This window comes from Phodopus roborovskii, unplaced genomic scaffold (genome assembly GCF_943737965.1).
Source record: "Phodopus roborovskii unplaced genomic scaffold, PHOROB, whole genome shotgun sequence".
NCBI classification, from domain to species: Eukaryota; Metazoa; Chordata; class Mammalia; order Rodentia; family Cricetidae; genus Phodopus; species Phodopus roborovskii.
Genome location: NW_026126517.1, coordinates 22046805 through 22054131, shown reverse-complemented (window position 1 = coordinate 22054131; position 7327 = coordinate 22046805). Strand labels below are relative to the sequence as shown.

The 7327-nt window shown below is 44.9% G+C and overlaps 1 non-coding gene across 1 annotated transcript; it reads left to right on the top strand.

The window, feature by feature from the left end:
- The first annotated feature begins 749 nt into the window (after positions 1 to 749).
- On the top strand, positions 750 to 890 carry LOC127232059 (small nucleolar RNA SNORA8). The gene has a single exon (XR_007835351.1). It is a non-coding gene; the product is annotated as a small nucleolar RNA SNORA8 (small nucleolar RNA).
- Positions 891 to 7327: the final 6437 nt, after the last annotated feature.

Below are 7327 nucleotides of genomic sequence, written 5' to 3'. Positions count from 1 at the left end.
GACGCTTACTGGACTCTTTGATGTCTGCTTGTTGATTCATGATACTGTAATAGGATCTAAGATTAAAGATTAATGATATGTTTTTTTTAAAAGAAAATAACCTATCCAAGTGTATTCGTTTCCTTGTCTCTTTTTCCAGGTAGATATTGTGCCTCTCTAATGTTATGTGTATTTAAGCACACACACTCTCACTCTTGACAGCATGATTTCTGAGTAGGATTAAATAAAGCTTCTTAGAGCTTTCACCAGCTCCAGAGCCGTCACTTTGTCAGGAGCAGTTTAGAGTCAGACAAATTACACAATCTCTCACTCTGTCCCTCCTCCCAACTCTCCTGGTTTTCCTATACAGGGTTTCTTTGTGTTAGCTTTTGAACTGTTCAGAACCAGCTCTGTAGACCAGGCTGACTTTAAACTCACAGATACCACTTGCCTCTGCTTTCTGAGTGCTGGGACTAAAGGCATGCATCACTACTGCCCAGATTTGTTCATTAGTTTTTCACCACAGGATCTCTGTATAGTCCTGGCTCTCCTGGAACTCCCTCTGTAGACCAGGCTGGCCTCAAAGCTCAGAGATCTGTCTGCCTCTGCCTCCCAAGTGCTGAGATTGAAAGTGTGGGCCATGAGACCCAGCTAATTGAAGAGTTTTTTTAAACATTCTGCAGTACACTGGAGCCTGCCCCTTGCCAAACAGTGGTGAGCAGATAAACCAGGAAGATATGGGGGTGTTTTAGAAACTGGTTATTCCCTCTGGGACTGCATGGTATCTGCACTTAGCAGTTCTTTCCTGTTGGTGTGTTCAAAAGACAGTGCAATAGAAGGAATTCACTATCTTGCATCATTGGTTTCTTTGCTTTGTACATGTTAAGCCTGGTAATTTTTTAAATTTTATTTATTACTTAATGCGCCTTGGAATTTTGCCTGCTCATATGTGTAAAGGTATTGGATCCCCTGGAACTGGAATTTACAGACAGTTGTGAGCTGCCATGTGGGTGCTGGGAATTGAACCTGTGTTCTCTGGAAGAGCAGCTAGTGCTCTTAGCCACTGAGCCATCTCTCCAGTCCCAAGCCTGTTATTTTTAATAATAGTTATTTTAATTTTTTGAGTAGAAATTGATTATTTCCTCAAAAGGCTTTCTTAGTAAACATGGTGATGCATACCTTTAATCTTAGCACTTGGGAGGCAGAAGCAGGAGGAACTCTATGCCGTTGAGGTCAGCCTGCTCTACATGAGTTTCAGGCTGGCCAAGACAACATAGTGAGACCTTTCCTCAAATAAATAACTTTTTTATTTGGAAAAATCCATTGAATGTGAACAAATCATTTGGGAGACAGATTCTTTTCCCTTATAAATAGTTAAGTGTCAGGAATGACAAAATTTTTGTGATGAAGGCTTAAGATTTTTTTCCTTTGATTTTACTTAGGTGGGGATAGGGCACATTTGTGCCACAGTACGTGTGTGGAGACCAGAAGACAACTTTAAAATCAGTTCCAAGCATTAAACTCATGTCCCCAAACTTAGTAACAGACACCTTTATCCACTGAGCTGTCACCAGATCTCAATTTGTATTTGCTTTTTTTGAGACAGTGTCTCACACTGTAGCCCAAGCTAACCTGGAACTCCTGTTCTTTCTGCCTCTATTTCCTATCGCATCAACTTACCCAGACCTAAATAGCTTTTTTATTTGGGGGTGGGGGTGTCAAGACAGAGTTTCTCTGTGTAACAGAACCCTGGCACTTGCTATGTAGACCAGGCTGGCCTAGAACTCACAAAAATCTGCCTGCCTCTGCCTTCCAAGTACTGGAATTAAAGATATGCATCACTAAGCCCAGCGAAATAGCTTTTTATTAAATTTTAAGTCTAGGGGCTGGAATGATGACTCAGTGGTTAAGAGCATTTAGTGCTCTTGTAGAGGATCTAGGTTTAGCGCCCAGAACTCATATTGTGGCTCATTGTACCAGGCTTTTTCTTTTGGGCCACCAACCAGCTTCCAAATTATGACAGAAGCTTATTAGTTTTGAATGCCAGACCTAGTTTAGACACATTTCTAGCTAGCTCTTTTAAGTTAACCTATTTCTCTTTACCTTTTGCCTCGGGGCTTTTTATGGTGTTTTTTGTTTTGTTTGTTTGTTTGTTTTTTTGTTTTTTTTTTTTTTGTTTTGTTTTCCTGTGTACCTTACATTCACTGCTTCTTGTGTCTGGCTAGCATGCTCGAGCTATCCCAGTCAGCTTTTTATTAGACCAATCAGGTGCCTTAGGCAGGCAAGGTGAAACAAATACAACACATCTTTACATAATTAAACAAATGCAGTATAAATAAATGTAACATGCCTTACACAGTTAAAGTAATACTCTGCAGCAAAAGCAAATGTAACACATCTTTGCCCAGTTAAAATAATATTCCACAACAGCTCACAACCACAATTCTAGTTCCAGGGAATCTAGTGCCTTCTTCTGCCCCCCCCCCTCCCGTGGGACCAGTGCATACCTTTAATCCCAGTACTTGGTACTTGGGAGGCGGAGGTAGGTAGATGTCTGTGAGTTCCAGGCCAGCCAAGATTACATAGTGGGACTATCTTTTAAGAGAGAGGGGGGCTGGAGAGATGGCCCAGTGGTTAAGAGTACTGGCTACACTTCAAGAGGTCCTGAATTCAACTCCCAGCAACCATATGGTGGCTCATGACCATCTGCAATGAGATCTGGTGCCATCTTCTGGCCTGCAGGCAGACATGGAGGCAGAACACTATACACATAATAAGTAAATAAATAAACAATAAGTAATGCAAGCAAACAAAGCCTGGCAGTGGTGGCACATACATTTAATCCTAGCATTTGGAAGGCAGAGGCAGGTGGATCTCTGTGAGTTCCAGGCCAGCCTGGTCTACAGCCAGGATTTACACAGAGAAACCCTGTCCCCCCACCCACCCCCCAAAAAAAAAAAAAAAAAAAAAAAAACAAAAAAACAAGAGAACCTTGAGGTAATGGTAATATTTTAGAACCAAATAAACCATTTAATGAGAGAGAGAGAGAGAGAGAGGAAAGACTAATGTAGGTTTTCTTTCATTGTAAGCTCAGAAACAAAGCCTCAGCAGTGACTCCCTCACTGTACACGTTTCCTCACAACCATGCCCCTCCATTCCTGTCTTTGCACCCTTTTGTAAACATACTTGCATTTCTAGAGCTTCTTCAACATAATAGGAAGACAATCCACAAATCATTGGTGGCTGTGAAGGCTGTTATCCAAGGATAGGTAGAATCCCTAATGTATGTCTCATTTTGTACCCGGGAATTTGTGATGCACACAAAGTAAACCTGTACAAAAGCCAGACACCTTACCCAGCTAAACTTTTCCTGCTCACAAACAGAAGTCAAGCTACTTCGAAGTTTTAGAAGCATCCTGCCCCCTGCTAAAAAGGGAAAGTCTATTACCTTGCTACCCACTGGGCAGGGACTAAGTGATTATATGATTGAGAAAGCTATGTGACCCAACAAAACCATAAACTTACTAGAAATATGAATGTTTTGGCGTTTTGTTGGGCTTTGAAAGTTTATTTTAATAGTTTCAATAATGTGTATGTGTTTATATGCCTGTGTGTGGGTAGGTGCACATGAATAAAAGTGCTAGCAGAAGACAGAGGCATCAGACTTCCTTGGCATTAGGGTTACAGGGGGGTTGTAAGTCACTTGATTTGGGTGCTGGGAACTGAGTTCAGATCCCACAGAGCAGTTACTTAATGGAGCCATCTTTCCAGTTCCATCTTTGTTTTTTAAATGATTTTTATTGTCTTATACTGCTTTAATTTTTAAAAAATATTTCTGGAGAGAGAGAGCTCAGAGGTTAAGAGCACTGGCTGCTCTTCCAGAGGTCCTGAGTTCAATGAAATCTGATGCCCTCTTCTGGTGTACAGGCAAATATGCACATAGAACACTGTATACATAATAAATAAATACTAAATCATTATTTTATGTGTATGAGGGTTTAACCTAAATGTATGGTACCATGTTCATGCCTGTTAACAACGAACCAGAAGACGGCATTGTATTCTCAGATACTAGAGTTACAGACAGTTGTGAACCACCACGTAGGTGCTGGGATTCAAACCCAGGTCCTTTAGAAGAACAGCCAGCGGTCTTAACAACTGAGCCATCTCTCCAATGTCCCCACATATACCCTTCAACTCAATTACATGGATCTTGAGTGTGAGCTTTACAGATGACAAGTTGTATTATAATGTCAAATAGCTGGAAACACCTCATAGTCCCTAAATGTCCTAATCCAATTCTGGGAAGCACCTGGATGTCCTCCATTTGATCAGGTTGATTAACAGACCAAAACAGGAACTGTTTGAAAGAGTGGTCCTGCAAATTCAAGGCAATGAGAGAAATAGAACTGATTTTACTTCCCAAATAAGTGTGCATTTGGTACTGGGGACGGAACGCAAGACTCACATACCAAACAACATGCACTCTGTACCGGGGCTGCACACTCCAGTGCTGAGTGTGTGTACTCTTGTGTTCATAGGCAGAGCCGGAGCCCCACAGGTGGACAAGACCAGTTTTCAGTCCTGGCCAAATTTACCACACAGTTTGATTGCATACAAGGGTGGGTTGTGCAAATTCTCTAAGATCAGCTGATAAAAAAAGAGCTGCTTTGCTATGGTTAAGGTAAAGTTTGGGCAAGTTTTCCACCAAGTTGGATGCAGTGAAGAGGTATTTGGCATCATCACTGCTGCCACACTTCATCAATGATGTGCAGGACCCAAAAAGGTCACTGAGGTGTGTTTGACAAAACTTTTCCTGGGAAGACACAACATACATGTCTACTCACCCCAGAAAGGGAACTCATGACAGACCAAAGTATAGATACCACCAAAGTTCAACTTGGTGAACTAATGAGTTTGATTGGGGCTACTTATAGGAGCAAAAGTGACTCAAAGACAGCTACATCACAAGACAACCCCAGCACACAGACAGCTTACAAGAGCTGGGAACCTGGCACACAAACATTGCACAGCCTGCAGGCTACTCAACAGTTTGGAGAATGTCCTTTCCAAGTGATTCAGTTGACCTAAACCTTTTCCATGCAGCCAGTCTGGTCTCCAGAGTCTTCTCTGCAGTTCAGCTTGTCCAAGGACTCTCCGCCTTCATTGCCTACGGAGGCCTACAGAATCTTGTCAGTTTCAGGGACTTCCTGAAGCTGTTTTGAGTTGTTTACCTTTCTGCTTAAAGAACTTCCCAGCTGGAAAGAAAGTTTCAGTCTTGAGGAAACTGTTAACAGGGATAGCTTCCTGGGAGAGGGAGTTGACAGCAGAGGCTGCTGGCCAAATGAGTGACATCCACCCTCTTCTGGAGCCCAGAGGGAGCACAATTTGAGAAGAGGAACAAAATGGGACATGTGCCAGGATAAAGACAGGAGGGGTGTGGAAATCCACTCCTGACAGTCACAGGCAAGTGCAGAAGGCTTTGAAGAATTCACCCCCTTCCGTCCACGCCCAGCCTTTGCCCTCTCCCCCTGCTTCCATTTCGGAAAGTCTGAAGCATGCTTGGAAAGCTGTTTGCTACTTTCTTCTCTTCCTCCCCCTTTTCCGAGCTCCCAGCTGCTCGACCTCTTGCATAACTGTGAGAGGGAGCACTGAGCTTTTTGATGGGCTCCAGATGTGCAGTGGGATGAGCATGGAGGGGTGGGGGCGGGAGGTCTTTAGTCCCCTGAGTGCTGTTACTGTGGGAACATAGAGGCTGGACACAGCAGGAGATAGTACAAATTTCACAGCCTTGACCATAGGGTCAGCTGGTCCCTGCACTGCCAGGACACTGCGAAAAGTTAGGTGTTTTTTAAACCCCCTGCCTCAGCATTATCTGCCTTCGGCAGGTTTAATTATTGCTTGACAGTCCTCCTGCAATGTCAGTAAACAGTGACCAGAGGTTAGGAAAAAGAATGAAGAGTCCGATACACCCCAGGATGAGCCCCCTCTCCAAATGCTAGGTCTTCTCATATGGAATAAGATAATTTTGTTTTGTTTTCTTTTTGCTCAAAAACACTGCAACAGCCTGGAAGTTACTGTGGTGATGTGCCTCAAGAAGGTTAGCTGGAGTCGACATTGTTCCACGAGTCTCTAATATGAAGAGAGAAAGAATCTTGGGGCTTCTTGGTGCCCACAGTCTATGTCTCACCTCTGTTAGCTGGAGTAGTGGCAGGTGGGATTCTCTCCTCCTCCCTCTTGTCCATTGCTTGGCTGTCTCTCTTTCAGTTGCCCACTGTGCCTCCCCCCTCTCCCGCCAGCCATGCTCGTCCTGTCAATGAATGACCAGATTCCTGCAGTTCAGCCTCCTGCCATTCCTGGGTAAGGGAGAGAGAGCACAATGCAAAGCCACTGGATCAGAACAGGGCTTGTCTATTCCAAACAGAACTTTTAAAATGTTTCTCCAACCCATCCCATCTGGAATCTAGGCCAGACTTGGGGGCTTCCTGCCCCTTCCTTCACTGAGGAAGAGTGTCTGCCAGTCCTTTAGTGCAGGTTAAAAAGGCCCAGTCTAGTTGAGTTCAGCTCCCACAGGGCCGGCCTCCCAGCGGTCTCCTGGGAGGAGAGCAGGCTTTGCAAGGTAAGGCTCCAGTGTCAGCTTGGATTTCGTGGTGGGGGTTGAATTGGCCAATGACTTCAGCGGTTTGTAGACCGCTGCTCCCCTCGTTTCTTTCTCAATGGTCCCCACTCCTCAGCCAACTTGGTCTGGTGTCTTTCTACCCTGCCTCCAGCAGTCTATAACCCAGGCGGTCTGTGATGGAGGGGAATCTATGGGGGCAAGAGGACCACTCCATTCAGCTTTCTGAGGCCCTGTAGTTTGTGCCACATTTTAACATGCCTTTCTGATAATTTCTGAAGCCTGGTGTGAAATTATTAATTCTACTTACAAGTCTCTATGATGGGGCTCGGAATAGGAAGGGGAGGGTCTGACAGGGGAAAGACCTGGGTGCCCTAAATAGAAGTTCTGAGAGAAACGTCGAGATTCTGTGGTAGGACTATCTACGGTAGGGCTCATTGGAAGTCAGTGGAAGATTCAAGCATCTTGGGTAGGAGTGGATAATAAAGAGCCTCGAGGCCCAGAGTGGAGGGTGGTCTAGGAGGGTCGGAAGGGGAAGGCAGGGGAAGAGGGTGTGTACGGTGGTGGCTGCGGTGGTGGAGGAAAACCCAGCTGTACAGATGAACAAAGCGGGCGCTGTGCAGGCGGGGGAGGTGCTGCTGTGGGAAAGGCTGGGTGGGGGCCTTGGGCTCCAGCCCCACAAGGGCGTCTTCTCTAGCTGGCCAGGCGGACAGGACGGGATGGGGGCGGGGA